Source organism: Polypterus senegalus, chromosome 2, assembly GCF_016835505.1.
Source record: "Polypterus senegalus isolate Bchr_013 chromosome 2, ASM1683550v1, whole genome shotgun sequence".
In the NCBI taxonomy this organism is placed as follows: Eukaryota; Metazoa; Chordata; class Cladistia; order Polypteriformes; family Polypteridae; genus Polypterus; species Polypterus senegalus.
In genome coordinates this window covers 47,400,834-47,420,244 of record NC_053155.1, presented here as the reverse complement: position 1 = coordinate 47,420,244, position 19,411 = coordinate 47,400,834, and positions in this window count along the sequence as shown.

Below are 19,411 nucleotides of genomic sequence, written 5' to 3'. Positions count from 1 at the left end.
TCTCTTTCTGTAAAAGTCCCTGTTGACAAATAAAATTTCCCTCTTGGGATAATAACATTGAATTGAGAGTGATTAGGTAATGGTTGGCAGTTTAGCCAGGACATCGGAAAACACCCCACTGTTTTGGAAAGATGCCCAGAGAGATCTTTAATGACCACAGAGAGTCAGTACCATGCTTTTACTTCTCATTAGAAGGATGACACTAATTTGTACAGCACTGTGTCCCCTTCATTGCACACTGGGATCTACACTTAGAGAGAGAGAGAGAGAGGTCGGGAGGATGTTGCCACATCCACCATACGACGAAACACCTGGATTGGGACCCAAGTGCAGCGGGTGACAGCTCAGCACCACGTTGGGGTTTTTGACGGTGGCTGGAATGCCAATCCTGCCACCAACCCCAAGTTTCCCTGAAAGTTGGAGGACTTGCTTGCAGGGCTGAATGCAGATTAACGTCATACCAAGGACAAAGCAATTGCAGGTTATGGCCCTTGCTCAAGGGTCCAACAGAGTAGAGTCACTTCTGGCATTTACGGGATTCGAACTGGAAATTAGATCATAGGGTAATTTTCCCCATATAGCTTCACCAGTACCTCTTCTAGCAGCAACCCAAGCTTTTCCTAGATCAGGACTTTTTAACTGTAGATACTGGAGGACCGCAGAGGCTATAAGTTTTCTTTCCAATCATTTTATTCAATATTGACCAGTTATTGTTACTAATAAATTTCTTTTACTTTCATTTTAATTGATATTCTATTTAAGACTCAGAGCCCTTAATTGTTCTTTTTTGCTTAATTAACAAATAAACAACAATGAGATACAAAATGAGTCAACACATGACCAGCTAAACCTGTGTCCATAATACAATACTCAAATAAAGAAAGGTGACGGTATCAGTAATGTTGAACTGCTCAGGTCCATAAAATGATCAAAAAATCAAGTAGAAAAAAAAAATCAGCAGATTTTAGAAATGTCTGCTGTGTCAGAATGAGAACACCAACAAGCCATGGAAGTAAATGACGGATTTAATTAAGCGAGAATAGTCTTCTGATTAAGAAACTGATTGGTTTGAAATTGGTTGGAATTTAAGGCCCCTACTTAGTTGGTCATCTATTGGCTCACTTCACATCTCATTTTTGTTTGGCTGCCAATTAAGGAAAAAAGAAGCAATTCAGGGGACCAAGTTTTTGAGAAGCACAGCAATTAAAATGAGGAGAAAAGAAGTCAATTAACAGCAGAAATCTGTCACTGATTAAGTAGGTGGCAAGAAGGAAAATCTGCAGTCAGGATGCAGTTGGCCAGGCCCAAACATGCTTAGCTTCAGGTAGAGGTGGTATGATGATGACTAGTGATCATGACAATGGTGGGCATTTCATATGGAACAATGGCTCTCAAAAAACAGACAATTTTCAATATTTCTTAATTTGATCTTCTCATCTTCATTACAATAAATGGGAATGCAGTTGGTTTCTGACAATTCCATTTGTCAGTTTCAGGTCATTTGTACACATCTGCTTATATATTGCCTTCAATAAATAACCATTTCATTTTCACATTTGTAAAATAAGGCTAAGAAATATTTCAAAAACAAATGTAACTTTTAAAATAAACAGTTTTAAAAATGAGATGTTAGTGTAAATTTCTTTGAATATTAAACTTGTATAGAAACAAAGACTCTATAAAATAGTCATACTGTAATTAGTTAATTCCTTGATCTGGAAACTAAAACAATTCGAATTAAACACTCTAGTCCACCTTTACAATACAAGCGGCTAAAATGAGTTTCCTCCGCAGGGTGTCTGGGCTTTCCCTTAAAGATAAGGTGAGAAGCTCAGTCATCCGGGAGGGGCTCAGAGTAGAGCCGCTACTCCTCCACATCGAGAAGAGTCAGATGAGGTGGCTCAGGCATCTGATCAGGATGCCTCCTGGACGCCTCGCACATCTAACCAGGAGGAGGTCCTGGGGAAGACCCAGGACATGCTGGAGGGACTATGTGTCTCGGCTGGCCTGGGAACACCTCGGGATTCCCCTGGAAGAGCTAGAAGAAGTGGCCGGGGAGAGGGAAGTCTGGGCATCTCTGCTAAAGCTGCTGTTCCTGCGACCCAATCTCGGATAAGCGGAAGAGAATGGATGGATGGATGGATGGATGGATTGATGGATGGTTAATCTTTACCATAGGTAGATGCCTAAATTCTGTAAAACCAAAGACACAGCCTATGGCTAATCATTTCATGAAAAGACTCCAGATAAAACGTTATTTGTGATGTAATTTGGTTTCTACCTTAGCCATCATAACACCTATCATTTACTGTTGCTTGGTCGCTACAAATACTTGACTATTTATATACAGGTTGCTTATTCACAAGTTTCTTAGTCACAGAGTTAAACCTTTTTTTACTTGTTTCTAATCTGTCTACTGATCATTTATGCAATGTCTGTGACCTTTTCAGTTTTCTTTCTTTGATTTTTCTTTGATTGATATTCTCTTTCATAGTTTATGGTCCTTGGAGTATACTGATACTTTGCTAGTTTTTGTTTCAACATCCTTGGTTGCTATTATTTACATGATCACCTTCATCCATGTCTCTGCATTTTACATTACTCGACTTATACAATAAATGTCAATCTATATAACATTAGTATCTGACCTCATGTCCTCCATGCACATGTACCATATGAACAGAATGGACACTTCACCTCAGGAGGATAAAGCTGTGGCAATGTGACAGCTTTAACTGAAGCTCACCTTAAGAATGTCCTCCATAGTCAGCCCTGATTTAGGGGAAAAAAATTCTAAAACACAATAATGATTAAATATTAAAAAATGGTTAATAATCCTGGTAAAACACAACAATAGCATTCTCATGCCCGGTTAATGCAGTTCAAGGTTACAGGAGGTTGCACATGACAACCAGGCACATGGCTGAACATTCTAGGATATATTCAGGGAGACCTGGCCTGTCTATTTGCCATTGGGCAAAAGGCATCTTTTAAGAAGGTATGGGACCAAAGAATCTCTCAGGGGTAATGCACTCCTGAGAGGATATACAGTTAGTGAGATACCAAGAGGTTTACGTACACTAGAAGGGTCACCCATTTGACCCTGGATTCATCTGATTTAGGAAAAAATGGACCAAGCAGATAGTTTGAATTTCACATTATGCTTAGATGTTTTGTACATAAAAGTGGAAAAAAGTATACTTTTAAAAAGTTACGATAATGCCAAATCACTAAGTAATTCCTGTTCGATAAGAATTCTTATATTCCCCACAGTACTACATTCAAAAAGACTGCTAGGAAAAAATTATATTGCATATTAGTATTGCTTCATAGTATAAACCATCTCTGGGTTTTGTATGCACAATACGAGCTGCATACATGCATATGTGTTTAATTAGAGCACAAGTTGACTGAGTGGCTTGTTAAACACTACATAATGAGTCAGCAGTGTGCTTTAAACCTACAATCTTGTGGTTCAGTGTTGAAAAACTAGACCAGACCTTTTTAATCCTGGCTGGCTGTAATTTGCAGTCCACTAAAGTAAGTATGACAGCTTAAAGCCCTCATACAGAAGCATGACTTGTTTTGTGAGTCGAGTCAAAAAAGGTAATTTGTCTGTAAATATTTTGTTTTAGCAATCTGTATTTATTGTATATAAACTGTTGCCTTTGGTTTAAACATGAAACTACTTTAGAAAATCTAAATACTGCAAACAATTAGTGTACAGGCTCTTGCACTTCCACAAATACACAACAGCTCCTGACCACCCAGAACGGCACTACCTCCTTTCTGCATTCTGATTGGTCAGTACTGACAAGGGTGGTGAAAATCAAAAATGATCAAACCAGCTTTAGGTCAGTAGACAGAGTGCTACTAAAGAATATGTTACTCTGTGCTACTGATATTTTACTTTGTTTGATTTGAGAACTGAATTCTTGAAAAAAATGTTTTGTGTTTTTGAAATGCCTGACTAAACCAGTCATATGCCCAGGTTATATTTTAAATTGCTATATTATGTACATTGAATGATATTAAATACAATAAGAAACTGGAAATTTCCCAGTTTAAAATGTGTATGTTTATATCAGTCTGCCAAGTACTGCACCATGCACAAGTAAAGCTTAAAGGCTTTAAATAAACTATTAAATAAAAAAAAAACATTTGTGCTGACCACATGCTTAATGAAAATTGGCATGTAATGTTCCAGTTCTAAATAACATTTTATTTTAAAAAACAGCTCCTATTAAAATGTGAAAAATCAATAAGCCTGGTCTCATGACTAAAATGGAGCTGGCTACTAAAATTCCAGTTAAATGAAACATTTTTACAGCAATCACCATTGAACAAAGGATATGGGGATAAGAACTGGACAATAGGCCTGGGCCCTGTAACAAGACAAAGATGATGGAACTTGTTTGAAGAAGACAGGTCAATTTTTCGGAAGTTATTATTGTACATGGGTCTTAGCATTCAGGGTGGAAATCACAGAGACAGCTTGATGTAAATTTTTGTATTTTTGCTAGCATGTAGCAGTAGCTCTACACAATGCAAGAAAAAACATAATTTTTACAAGCAAAACTGTAATTTTAAGATGTGAAATCAACTGTTCTCAACGTTTTGAACATCGCAGAACAAAATTTGAATTGAACTTGATGGTGAATTTGTGACCCCCATCAACAAACTTCCATGCACCCTCATTGACACATCAAGCTGGGAGACCATTTAAAAAAATACAATGATCCAGTCAAGAGGTGACAATGGTATAACAATAATTTTGCATTACTGGAGGAGGAGAAGAGAGATCTAACTCCATCAATGTTCTGTTTTTGGCTACAGGAGGTCTTGAGGATCACATTGATATGGTTTTCAAGACTAACCTCAAGACTGTCGCGAGTGATTGAAATTTAGAAGTTTGCGGTTTAGGTCCTCTGACTGAGAGTAAAGCTTTTTAAGTTGAGCTAGACATTCATCAAGAAGCTTTTGGCTTTTGCTTGGATTCAAATATAGGATCTATGCTTGAATATAAGAATGAAATATCTATTTATTTGATTTTCATGAACCATTCCATATTTTTTTAAGATGGTCAAGAGGAAATGAAGTAGGAATCAAGAGACAAGAGTTCAAGACTGTGTTACTCATAAAATCCTGCACTAAAAATAGGAAATAATATTTTCATAAGAACAAGAAAAAGGTCATTAATCAACACACGTTTTTTATTATTATTTACGTGTTTTCAAAACATATCAATGTCATAATTTAAAACACAACAATAAGCAGGTGCTTTAATATTTCAGAATCAGCTTTATTTACCTTATGCCTATATATTCATGTACTTTTGGAACCTAGTCGAACAATTTAGGGCTACGGGGGCTGAAGCTTATCCCAAAAATATTACTAGCGAGGCAATAATCAGCTGTGGACAGAGTAAGAGAAATGATATACAACTAGTGTAATAGAATTCTTATTGAAAAAAAAAAAATATATATATATATATATATATACACACACACACAGCGGATATTAAAAAAGTTTCCGCACTTTTTTAACTCTATTTATTAAGAATTTCAAAAACAAATTACGAGCACTGTTCTACATAGTTACTTTCTTTTGTGATGGAATTTTCTCAACATCATACAAACTTTTTAATGCCCAATTACTTCTCCTCCTGCCTTCACCGTTTCCAACAAAAATGTAAAAGTGTAGAAACTTTCTGAACATATATATATATGTATACATACTGTATATATACAGTACATTGTCACGCACGTGTGAATAGGAGACAGCTAAAAGGCTTGAGTAGTGATAATACCATATAAGACCAGGAGGTGGCAGAGAGTGCTTACTGTCTTTCTCAGTTCCTTGCAGACCATTCCCAGGAAATCCCACCAGGTTGGATGACATCACTTCCGGTTTTGGCGCCTTAGATGATTTCACTTCCGGTCCTGGGCCTTTGGATGAGATCACTTCCGGTTCCAGCCACAAAGACGTCATTTCCTCTCCGGTCCTTTAAAACCGCCATCTTACCTCCAGTCTGCCAGTTCTGCTTTGGACTTAGTCTTGTGAACATTTCTGTTCAATTATTTTCAAACTTTTGCAGCCAGGATATAATATATGGGTGGCTGTCCCACACCTATATAATGTCTGGAGAGAATTTCTTCTCACAACATGTTATATTTACTCCAGTATATGCAGTATATGGCTATCATGGTGTCAATTCTGTGCTTGATTGTTATTTGTGTAGAGTTTCCAGTTTATTCCCACCACTGGATTTTTTTTCCTTAGGGTACTCAGGCTGGTTAGGTAATTTAAGGATTCCAAATTCTCCTCATGTGATTGTGAGTTTGGGTGTGTGCAAGAGTGAGCTGGTTGGGACTGAAGTATTTCTCCAAGGTAATTCATACCTGTGAAGATAAACAGTAAAACTCAGAGATACCAAAACGTTTTAGTAGGTTAGTAGGGTCATTCATTTAACCCTAAATTAATCTCACAGCCAAAAACACACTGAGTTAAGGCTCAGGATGTGAGTTAGGGCAATGGCTACCCTGGCAGACAAAAGAGGCCAAGATCTAGAGAGACAGAGGGGAAAGACAGACAAGTTGTGAGAAAAGGAATGTTTTTTGGCATTACAATGGTGTGAAAGTTGACCCCAACTGATAAGCAAGGCATAACAAAAATGAAGGCTGGCCCAGACGGAATGTACTGTGTTTTTTTCACTTCATTTTTATTTAAACTTTATAATCCCCTAATGGATGGGTATTCCTGATTGGCCTCATTTGTATTCACCTGTTTGTGGTGCGTTGCCAGGAGAGCCTAAGGCCGTTATAAGTATGTATTATTTATATAAATTAGGTCCTTAAAGATTATACTATTAATAACACAAGAAGTCTATCAATCTATATATCTATTTTAATGCAGAGGGGCTCTTACCCGGCTAGGAGGCCAAAATGTAAGGATGGCATGGATGGATGCACGCCCCGCCAGGATGGTTCCTATTCCCTTTCCCAGTCATGAAGAAAATATAATCAATAGACCTGAGGAGACAGCACACTAGGAACAGTTCATCAACCACCAGTATGATAGGTGGCAGTAATCCTCTGGCATCTATCTATATATCTATCTATCTATCTATCTATCTATCTATCTATCTATCTATCTATCTATCTATCTATCTATCTATCTATCTATCTATCTATCTATCTACTGTTTCTAATTCAGAAACCAAACCAGGAAGCTTACTTAGGGCAATTTTAAGTTGAGACCTTTCTCTAGAAAGAAACCGTTGTTTGATATCAACAGCAGCCCCAGCACAGATCCCTGAGGGACACCACTTTTAATATCACCTAATCCAGAAAAAAGTTCCCCTCACCATGACCATTTATTCCCAGTATTTAGGTCAACGTGCAATTATTCCTTGATCTTTAAAAATACTTAAGATATCATTTTGGGCTTTTTGGAGATCATGGAATCGAATGGTTACATTAATATTATTTATAATGATTACTTTCTCAGACTGTGCCATTTTTGTTCTTCTTATGAGCACCACCATTTTGAGATCATTGTTGATTTAGTTGTGTAGTGTACAATGTTATTATTGCAACAGTATAAAGGTTAGTGTGATGCACTTACTGGCTGTCCACGAATGTGAATATTCTGTAAAAAGATTTTGTAGAGCTAATTTCAATTACAGAATTAAGGTTAATGATTCACTGTGTATTTGTTTTGATTTTGAGTTTTGGATTACATTTTAGTTTTTCTACACAATCTATTCCCTTTCCAGTATTAGACCTCTGCCTGCTCTTTCTCTTTGTTTCTGTCCATCTTTCAGTCTTTACCATTCATTAATTATTGTTAGTTTTGAGGTGATCAGCACAATATGCTTTTGTTACTTCCTCAGAGAATTCATATTAGTGAAACAGCAGGATCTCCCACATCTGAACCCATTTTGGCTTTTAGCTTAAACACCTTTCCTTTCTATGTGATGCTCAATCTTTTCCTTATTAATTGCTTCATTTAATTTACCCACAATGCATGTTAAGCCTATAGTTATTTGGATCAGCCCAATCACCCCTTTTTTATACTGCAATGAGATAATATTTGCTAGAAAAATGTCAATGTTTGTCAAATGGTATTTTTTTGTGTCTTAAGACTAACTTTAATACTACACTACTTTCTAATACATCTAAAACTGTTTTTGTGTGATGCCTTAGAGAAGAGCATCTAATAAATGATTAATAATAAAATGTCTGACCGGTGCATGCATGCATTTTCACACCAATAACATTGGCAGGTTAAGCCTGCTCAGGCATTGACACCAATCAAAATCTGGCTTTTACTTCATTTTTAATGCCTGTCAATTTAAATTGTCATTATCAGAGTACATTTCTTTGAAGTATTTATATTTGGAACACAGTAAAAAACAAGTCAGGCATAATTTTATTCATTTATTTTGTTTGAACAAAACAGCTTAGAAGAATGAGTGATGAGTGCCAAAGCAGAAGTGGAGTGATACAGTAAAACAAGATCTGAAGGAAAAGGGTTTGACTGAGGAGGAGGTGGGGGACCGAGCTGTATGGAGAGGGTTGATCACTTAACATAGAAGTGGGCAGAGATGAAGAGGAAGAAGAGTACACGTTTGAATCAATATGCTTTGTGAAGCTTATCACATATTGACTTTTGGCCAAAGAAATGAGTAATATCATGAATTCTATGCATTACTATGCTCCGAGTCCCTATAGGACGCCAGAAAATATCAACCACTGTTAAAGCCCAAAGTAAAGAATGAATTCAGATCACAAAGTTAAAAAATCACTTGCTCTTAAACAGTAAGAAAAAAGAAGAATCTGTAATTTGAACGTTTTATTGTCTGACAAGCAGCCTAATGAAAGCCCTGGCCCTTTGCTGTTTCAGCAGCCTACTCATTTCTAGGAGGCTGCTCAGTTGACATTTGAGATCTTCTGCTTGCATACTAAGCCTAGGTTTATAAATTAAATAGATAATTGTATTAATTTCGTTAGTAAGGTAAGTCTAGGCTATTCCCCAGCTTGATTCTGAATCTAACTTTGGTCAAGTCTCAGCTTTAATCTTTGGTCTGTTTCAATGAAATTACATTTGATTAAGAAAAGGAAAACAGCCCGCTGGATATAAAGAGTTCTTACAAATGAGAGGGAACTATTCAGTCCATCAAGCTTGTTGTTGTCCTATTATATCATTCAGGTTGTTTTTAAAAGTTGTCAAGACTTCTATTACGCTTAATTTGTTCTAGATTCCCATGACCAACTGTGTAAGAAAGTGCTTCTGGGTTTTGGCTTTAAAAGCACTTTATTTCCACCAATGTCCTTGTATGTAACTGACTGTTTAACTGAACAAATTCTGCAGGATTATGAAAATGTTAAAGGCCTGAATCAGGTCCCCAGTGTAGCTTTCTCTGCTCAGCACTGAAGTGGTCATTTAGTTTAAGACATGCACTTTAGTCTGGTAAAGTACTTGACTGTTCTTCTCCTCACAGCTTCTAGAGCTGATATGTTGTTTTATGTAATGTGGTGAAAAAAAACTACACAAAGGACTCTAAGTTGCACTCTCAGTGGACCATTACAGCGCATCACTTGACTAATGTTCAAGTACTTCCATCCATGGCAAACCAAGTTAATCCCGTTCAGGGCATAGGTTCGTTCTGAAGACCCTACGTCTTTCTGTTGTTTTCAAATACTAGTAGCAGTTGCATGCAAAACAAGTTAGAGTTTGATTGTAAATTATTCTAAGAAATATTGCTTTGTAATGACCGCTATATAAAAGTTTAATATCACTTTCCTTTCCCATTGTAAACTTAATTGTGTTTAAAAGCTCCTACTAATGCTGATTACTGTGAGGCACTGGTCTTTACAACAGAAGACATTTGGTTTATGTTCTTTCCCTAACTCATGTTAACTCTTTGAGGGCTGAATATTTTTTTCCAAAAAACATAGTTTCTGAAAAGCAATGGTTTCACACAGAAATCAACGTAAAACGTCTGTTGCTGCACGCTGTCGCTGCCAGTTTGCCAAGAATGTGCATTGCAGTGCATTGCAATCTGGTGTCTATCTCTTATCATTGTTAAGTGGCAGTCGTCCTGGCGAACATTGCTGTAGGCGTGTCAGCTACATGAACCTGTTCAGCACCACAATTAGCTGAGGATCAGTCAGCTGAAGCTGGAACCTCACATTCATTTTCGATCACTCGTATCAAAATCAGAGTCCAACAAGTCATAGTCCAGTTTAGAGATGACAGGCAAAACTTCTTCCATGGAGTATTTTGCTTTACCCATTCACTTTGATCTCTCACCATTATGTCAGTGCCATTTTTGCCATTGTTTGCACCTTGCTACTCACACGAGCACCGGAAATCTCGGTCAAACAAATGAAGCTAACTTTCCTTCTAGCAATGAGAGTCCAACTAAAACATAACCGTTGGTTCTGTCACAGTTTACAGTTGATTACCATCGTCAACTCCTCCTTTTGACAAAAGTCGACATCAGCCCTGAAAGAGTTAAGACCAGGAGCAAAATAGGAATTTTTCCTCTGCAAGCATTGGTGCTATAATTATGTGTTTAGCATGACTATAGAAAGGTGCAGTGTAATAAGTTTTAAATAGTGAAGAGTGTCTTGAATGGCTGTGGCCGTTGCCCGGCCGGGACAACTCTTCTTTGGAAGGACTGGGGGAACAAGTGTGGACAGAGCATTACCTCTCCTGAAACGCTAGATGGTAGCCCCCCGGGTGGCAGTGGTGCTTCGGACTCTCGCAGGGCTTCATGGGAGATTGAGTTAAATACAGCCCTCTTGGAATCCGGAGGCGCCGCCAGGGGGCGCTGCAGCTGTTCCTGAGTCTGTGTGGGCGGTTCATCCGCTACACCCGGAAGTGCTGCCGGAAGTGGGGCAACGAGCACCTGAAGCACTTCTGGGTGCCTTATATAAGGGGCCAGCGGGCATTACTCGGTGAGCCATAGTCGAAAAGAAGGAGATGAAGCTTGCCGAGGAGGAGTGGATGAGAATAAGAAAGAAAAGAAAAAGGATTGAGCATTGTTTATTGTGTGTTCTGCTTGAGACTGTGTTGTGCCTGTGGGAAATGAGGAAGGCGTTTCTGAGGTGAAGAAAAACAAAAAAAAACTTTTATAACTGTGCCTCCTGTGTCTGTCTGTTTTGGGTTGAGTGGCTGCTACGCCCTATAGAGTTGTCACAAGAGAAAAACAATTTGTGCAAAATTGATTTTCGCAGGGAAACTCAGTGATTTATTTTACAAAATAATTTGCGAAACAAATGGAGTTTTGCTTCCTGAGATATTTATACTATTGACAAAACACAAAACGTTTTAAGTTCCTGCCAGGAAATGTTTTCATGCAACAATTCTACCTGCACCTGCCTGATATTTAGTATTCATATAATGATCTCTACTGGAAAAAAAAATCTCCAGACTCATTTATTTTCAAGTGTAGACATTTTATTGAGCCTTTAACGGTATGTGTTTGAACTTGTAAGAGGATTCATGCTTTTAATGACAATCCTGGCAGTCACAATCCTAAAGATGCATAAGAGATAGAAATTAAACTCAAGCTCTCATCTGCAGGAAACAAGAAACAGGAAAAGGTAGGTGCTAGTTAATCGGGGGTCCAGGGGGTGAGGAATGAGTTCACTTGTGGGAAAAGCACAGTGATGTGCACAAGGTGCAATTAGTTGTGTCTTCAAGAGGAAAATATGCAGCATGTCACATTTTCATACTGTAAAAGGAAAGTCAGAAATATGGAAGTTACTATTTATTTATCATTTCTTTGTCATTAATTAGAAAGTATTGTGGCAGGCGGCCGGGGTCCATGCCCAGCCGGGACGCCCCTGCACTGTATCTTCAGGGGGAGCAGCCCTGGACGGTGCAACACCTCCCCCTGGATGCTAGATGGCCGCCCCTCTGGGTTGGAGAGGTGCCTCGGGTTCCTGCAGGGCTCCACGGGAATTGGAGTTGGGTGCAGCCCTGTTGGGCCCCGCAGACACCGCCAAGGGGTGCTGCAGCTGGGACTCCTGAACCCCTATGGGCAACGTATTCATCACACCCGGAAGTGCAGCTGGAATGCGGCAATCAAACACCTGGAGCACTTCCGGGTGAACTATAAAAAGGGCCAGCATCCACCACTGCAGGAGCCAGAATTGGGAGGAGGAGGAGGACGAGGTTGCCAGAGAGGAGTGGTGGAGGAAGAGAAAGAGTGCCAGATTGTGTGTGTTGGTGCTTGGAACTGTGTATTTGCCTGTGAAGAGAAAAATAAATAAATATTACTTTTATTTTACATGTGCCTCAGTGTGAACCTGTGTCGGGTCGGGCACCTATATAGCGCCTTATTCACAGTATATAATTTTACTTGCTTTTGTTATGTTTAGTGAGTTTCTTTTTCCCTGGAAGAGATATATTTTCTTTTAATTTGATATATTTGTTATTTTTTTTGAATATGTTTATGTATATTACATTATTAATTATATTTATTGTCTTTCTTTATGTTATGTTTTAAATAATTTTTTGTTTATTAATTATTTTGTATGCAATGTAGGTATTATGTTTATTTATGTATTAATGAAATTTGATATTTGCCCTGTCCCTCAGAAACAGAAGGGAGAAGCCACCATTACCTCTCAGAAGAATTATCGCTTTCTACGTATATGTTCCAGGTAGTGGGACAGATCTCCAGAATGACACTGTGAGTTGTTTAATGATCTTGTTAAGTAATTATTCTGATTTACTTTTTTTCTGTCTTTTTGGCTCTGCTTAGTGGATTTGATTCTTGGATCTTGGACTGGATGTGTTTGTTCTTTTGTAAAGATTTTGTAAAAAAAAAAATTTTCTAGAATATTTTTGGGCCACAGGATTTTTTTGAATGTGTCCCTTTTTTTTCAGTATTTCTCAAAGATTATGAAGGATTGGGCTTCCATTTTGTGCTTTATTGTTTGTGAGGTAAGGTTCATTTTAAACTCAGACAAGCCTGGGACTAGATTTGGGTTGCAAGGCCACACCGTGGCATTTTTTTCCCAAAATCTTTCAATCTTATAATAGAGTTTCTGTTTTTTGATATTTTACTTGTCCTTGGACCCTGGTTTTGGATATATCTTATTTGGATTTGTTTTCCATATCTGTCTGCCTGCGTTTGTATGATATCTTGCTTACCTTTTTTGGACTGCCTGTTAAAACATAGACTTGTTTAAATAAACAACATTAACTTTACTTTTTCTCATGCCGGCTGTAATGGCAGCTTGTCCTGATCAGCACATCACCAAAGGTTTACACAGCTAACCATGCTTTACTCAATGCTTTGCTGTGTCGTTGCCTATCACCTTGGCTCTTCTGTGTCTTTTGCTGTGTAAGAATGGCTTCCTCTTGACACTTCTCATGGGGATTTTCTCTGGCTCCTCAACTTTTACCTATTTGTATGTGAATATGTCTTGTCATGATCTGTCCCTATCTTAGTCCTGATTTGCTGAGAATACCTCCAGGTCTCCAAGGCTCAGGAAAAGGACAGATGGATTTTTAATTTGTGGTATTTTTTTTTTCATTTTTAAGAATTCAGGTGATAATTTCTGTTTGTCCACAGAAAAGGGATTGTGGATTAGACACAGCTAAGGTGAGTCCAGGAAATAAAACCAATTTGCATTTTCAAAAGACAGTACAGTACATGGATAGATATGAAAGGTACTATATGAAAAGATAGATAGATAGATAGATAGATAGATAGATAGATAGATAGATAGATAGATTAGTAGAACAACTCAAAGTAAGCCAAATATATATAAATCAACAGTGTGCTTTTTTACTAGATAGTGAGAGGGACAGATTTGTACGCATTATAAACTGCCTTCCTACTTTTCATGAGTTCAGGTTGCCTTTTGTTATAGGTTATTTTCTCAAAAGAGGCTTAATTCTCTTAATCATAAAGCTTTAAAAACTCTTTTATTGCAGAGATCATAAATATTTATTTTGGAGATTGTTTAACAGAGCAATACTGTAAACTGAAAACACAGAAAAGGTTCCATCAGGCACAGCAATAAGCCACAGTAATACCACTGGCACCGTTTCCACCCACGGCACACGATGCACATCATTTCCATTCTTTTACAATGAGTCTAACTTACATTAAGTGTCATGGGACACACTTGTGTTTTAATCCCTGTAAGGTCTGTTTCATCCTAATAAAGTATTTTGTTTTAATAGTGTACAGTAAAGTAAGGGAACAGATGGCATGCATCTCACCTTTTAAAGCTTATTGCACTGTGTCAGACACCATGTTAGGTCATGTTGAACTTAATGACCTTGTTTTCATTTCTTGCTGTTTAAATGTCACTATTAAAAAGAGTGAAGTGAAAAACAGCTTTTCCATCATACCCCAGAAAGACAGTTTGGATCACTGTTCACATTATTTTTAGGCCCGACACATGCATTACAGTAACCTCCATTACGCTGCTAATGCTTATGAACAGGCCTGACAGTGACAGTGCACTGAGGCTAAATTTGAATTAACTTCCATTGCATGTCCATTTTGAAATGATCACAGATTAGACTAGAAAACAAAATGTATTGTTAAGTTATCCTTTGACATTGTTGACTGGAAATTCTGCTACTAAGCTAAAGTAGAGACATTGATGAACTAACCCAAGCCTTTCCCTTTGCTCACTTCTCTCTAAGGAACCTGGAAGATGGTCCATAAAACAAATGGAGACAACACTCTAATATATGGACAAGTTGAGCAATATGCAGCAGAAACAGTTGCCTAGAAACAATACCAATGCCCACAAACAGTAAAAGGAGAAGAAAAAAATAACACATCCTGGGTGAAGCCCTCAGAGAAATGGTGGTGTAATGCCCCCACTTGCAAAGTGAGAATAAGTCATCTAAGGCTTAACATGCAAGGGACTCTGGTAAAGCAGCTTCTCTGAAAACTTTACACACGGACTTTGGGAATTCAATAATTTAAGTTCATTTCTCCAGGTCCAAACATCTAGGACTGAAAAAGACAGCTATATAGATTATAAAATTTGTGCAATGAATGATGTACTAAACAGCCCCACAGAGGGTGAGCATATTAGTACATCTCCTGGGTTCTTTGTTTTCTTTTACTGAATGCAGCCCTTAGAGATAACAGTCTCTTTAGCTATTTAATTAATATACAAAATGATATTTGCATTCAAGTTTTAGTATATATAGTTTGTACTGTATACAGTGTGGTTAAAGATAAAGAACTCCTTCACAGTTTCGTCATGGGATAACATTTATTGATGACTAGCTGTGTAAGCCTGTGTTGTAAAAAGCCCGGGGCCCTAGAAACTATTGAAATCATCAGAAAAACTTGAAATGTAGAGATGTCAGGGAATTGAAAGGAACTACTCTGGGTGTCTCTCTCCTAGGAGGATTCGTTTTGCAGACGTGCTTACATCACTTGTGCATTAGCGGCGGGAGGAAAATTAAAAGGGATACCTTTTTGCTGATGTTAGCAGCTAAGCGACTTTGTCTTTGTTCAGAAGTTTAGTTTTGCCGACGTGCTCACCTCGCTTGTGTATTAGTGGCGAGAGAAAAAGTAAAAGGGATACCGTTTTGCTGATGTTAGTGGCTAAGCGACTTCGTCTTTCTTCGGTGATTTTGTTTTGCTGATGTGCTGGCCTCGCTTGTGTTATTAGCGGATAAGTGAGTTTCTGTTCCCTTGGAGGTGGAACCCTTACCCTGAGTCCACTTCTCACTTCCGGGCCAAACAGACAGACACATACACTTCCACGTGTAGACTCTTAACAAAGTCAAAAAACAAAAGTGACTTTAACAAAGAAAACATTCCCCTTTTACTGTAATTATTACTATAAAAGGGCAATCAAAATAATGAGATTCAGTACACAACCCAGTGGCATGGTTTGCACATGACTGAAATGATGGTGTCAGTTGACTAGGAGGTGCCCTACAGAGATGTTCTGAGAAGCTCAGGGACAATTAAGACAGAAGATGTTCAATCTTTCCATTTTTGTGACCTTTACCATTTTTTTTCTTCATTTTTATTTCCAATGCTTTATTTAATGGAGTTTTCCCAGTCTGGAAGCCCAATTCTTCTTATGACTTACAACTACACTTATTACTTTACAAATGTTGAAAGTATAAACAACTGTGTTAGTTGTAAAACACAATGAATAAACAATTAATATGCACTCTAAACATAGTATAGACATAGCAGCGTTAGAGCAAGTCTACAGAAGAGTGACCAAGGTGATTCTGGGACTAAAAGGTATGAGCTACTTTTTCAGTTTAAGCAAATGGAAATTAAGCAATGACATGATCAAGGAGCGTAAAATTATTAAAGGTATTAGTAAAGTAGACCCCAGGTGTTATGTTATAATAAATTCTGCATCAATATCACAGGAACAGGAGCAGATTTGCCACAAATGTTAGAAAGCCTGTAGAAAACATAGACACATGGTATAAATTACCATGCAGTGTGGTGGAGAGTAGGACTTTCTGGACTTCCAAATCTTAACTTGATGTAATATTGGACAATCTAGGTGAATTGGATGAAAGAGCGTGTTGGGCTGAATGGCCTCCCCTTCTCTCAATTGTTGTAATGTTCTAAACTAGAAAAAATAAAAATTCACATTTTCGTTGGACCATATAAATCTTCTAATGCTGAAAAGGCAACGCAGGAGGATCTACAATGTTGAAAGTTCAAACTTCAGTTCCAAACTGAGTGCTCAAAGCAGTCCAACTTGATCTAACTTTCCTTCTGTTGGTAATGCTACCATTCCATTCGTAAAATCAAAAATAAACGTGTGAGTTCACATATAACATGCGCAATGCGATAACACTTGAACCTACTAGAACAAAATGTGGAGGTTATGCTCAATCTTTATAACACCTTAGGCATCAACTAGAGTAGTATGTACAGTTTTAGTTTCCATATTACTAAAAATATAGCGGCACTAAAAAAAGTCCAGAGGAGAGCAACTAGCTTGATTTCAGGACTGCAGGATAAGAGCTATGAGGAAATAGTTCTAATGGAGAGTTGGTGATGTATGGCAATGGCCTCGCATGGATGTTGGAATTCTGTCTTCAGGCAGAATATATTTTTTATATGTGCTTGCCTCCTAGGGCCGCAGATAATGAGCTCCTGTGTCGCTTTCATTGATCTGACTCAAGTTTTTCTGTTGTGTCAGAACTGCATGTCCCATTCAAGAAAATACTGTCCTGTGACTGCTAGATGAGCGCATGACTGCAATTGCAGCGATAATTCCTGGGTCCTCCCTGAGATAAAGACAAGGATCAAAGTGATGATTATTTATATTAAAATGCCAAAGAAGCAGTTGCACCAAAGAGGCCAACTGCCATATTCCCAAGCAAATAGTCTACTCTAAGCTGACCTGCTATTGGTTTTCATTGTTGAATTTCTTTTCTCCTCCTTTTTTAGCCCTTGAAGAGCAAATCAAATTAGGCAGAAGCCTGTTCTAACTTCTCAGAGTTAGTCAAGTGACACAAGTCTTTACAGGCTCACCTTTGGGATCCTGGTTAGTTTCTTTTATTTTTCATTAGGTAAGTCCGACAATCTGAAAACATTTAACACCGCATGCTGGTTTTTCTGTTGTCACTAAAACTGCAATACCACCATGCCACATTTTCATAGTTCTTTGTTTTGTCTTCAAGTCTGTTGTACAAGTAATAAAAAATAATTACAATCTTTGGAAGAAACATAATGGATAAATTTGTGGATCTCAAATTACATTTTCATCAGCTTCATCAGGGAATGTAAGTCTTTACATTTAAAGGGCATGTCTTCAGAATGTGCAAGATTTCAATTTCATCTATTGTTCTAATGCCAATATATTCCCAATATGTTGAATTCCTACATGTGTTTGTCTTATCACACAAATACTTTGTGTAACAGACAAAATAAGGCAATATAAATTGTTCCATGGACAAAACACAAAAGAAATGCTCTGTAATGCCACAGATTACCTCATTTCATAACCGAGAGTGATCTCCCTTAGATTTTCTCATATACTCAGATATGGGGATGAATATTTGAGGTGTAAACTGCAAGACAATGATTATATTTTTATATTACGTACATTAAAGAGCCATCAACAACAAATCAAATTAATAATATATTGAACAATTATTATAAAAGTAAAGTTTAATAAATCGGACTCTGCAACAGCATGAATAAATTCTGGTTAGTGGAAACAGCCTAAAAGTTGATAGAAATCTACTGATAATGCAAAAATCGGTTGACCTAAGTGAAAGCGTACCCAAAAGCTATCATGTTTAAATACATACACACACACACACACACAGACACACAGACATAATTCCAAAAATGGTGTCTTCGGACTCAGGGAGGTCTAAAACGTTAAGCTTCATCAAAACCTCGAAATGGAATTTTTGGAGGATTCCAATACTTTTGCTATACTTCATATATTAGAAAGTCAGGGAGGTCCAAAAAGTCGAGATTCATCAAAACCTCAACATCAAATTTTTGGATGAGTACTATAATTTCTGTATATTTTGTATATGAGTAAGTAAAAATCGTCATTTTCGATATCTTTTTAACATTGCACAGGTTTAGCAACACACTAGTGTCTTGTGCCTGTGCTAGTGTCTAATCTCATCTTCTGAGTTAGATGCTTTATTATTTTAGTAGGACCGCTAGAGGTGAACTTAAAGACAGAGCTTTGATGGTATCACTCATTTGTGGTTGGCTCCAGGTTTTCATGGCTGGAGGTAGAGTTTATAAAGTATATAAACTCAGAAGGATCAACTTGTTGAGGTTGGATTAGTTTTAGGTATCAGCTTTATTCCCATTCAATTTTTTTTATGATCAGGAGAGCTCTCCAAGAGGCATCAGTTGAGGATGTCCCCAACACCTTTTCCAGGAACTCATGTAATTGTACATCTCACTATTATGTGTTGAAAGGAACAAATAAATATTTGACTTTCAGAAAAGGGAAACAACAGGTATTCTTTCATTACTTTACTATATAGTTAGAAATGACCGCTTAGGATGGAATCTACTTTGACATTTAATGTGATTAATGAATGCTAAGAATTGTTTGAGAGGCTAAAGTTAACTCACATTTTTTTGGATTTACAGATGAAATATTTTGTAATGTTACATGTAGTAAATATTTTGAATATAAGCTTGGCTGTGACTGAACAAGTACTCAGGGGAAGGCCTAAGTAAGAAATTACACAAATCAATCACTATGCTTTTCATGTTACACTGCATTCTTTGTAATGTGGAGCATTTTGTCATCTCAGCACTTCCTGACAAATCTTTATATGCTTATCACAGCTTAAGGAAACACATTGATTGTGTTTACCATTAGCATTATACGTGACAAAAATAAAGGTCCTCATCAAAATGGAGTATGTTTTTTTATACAGT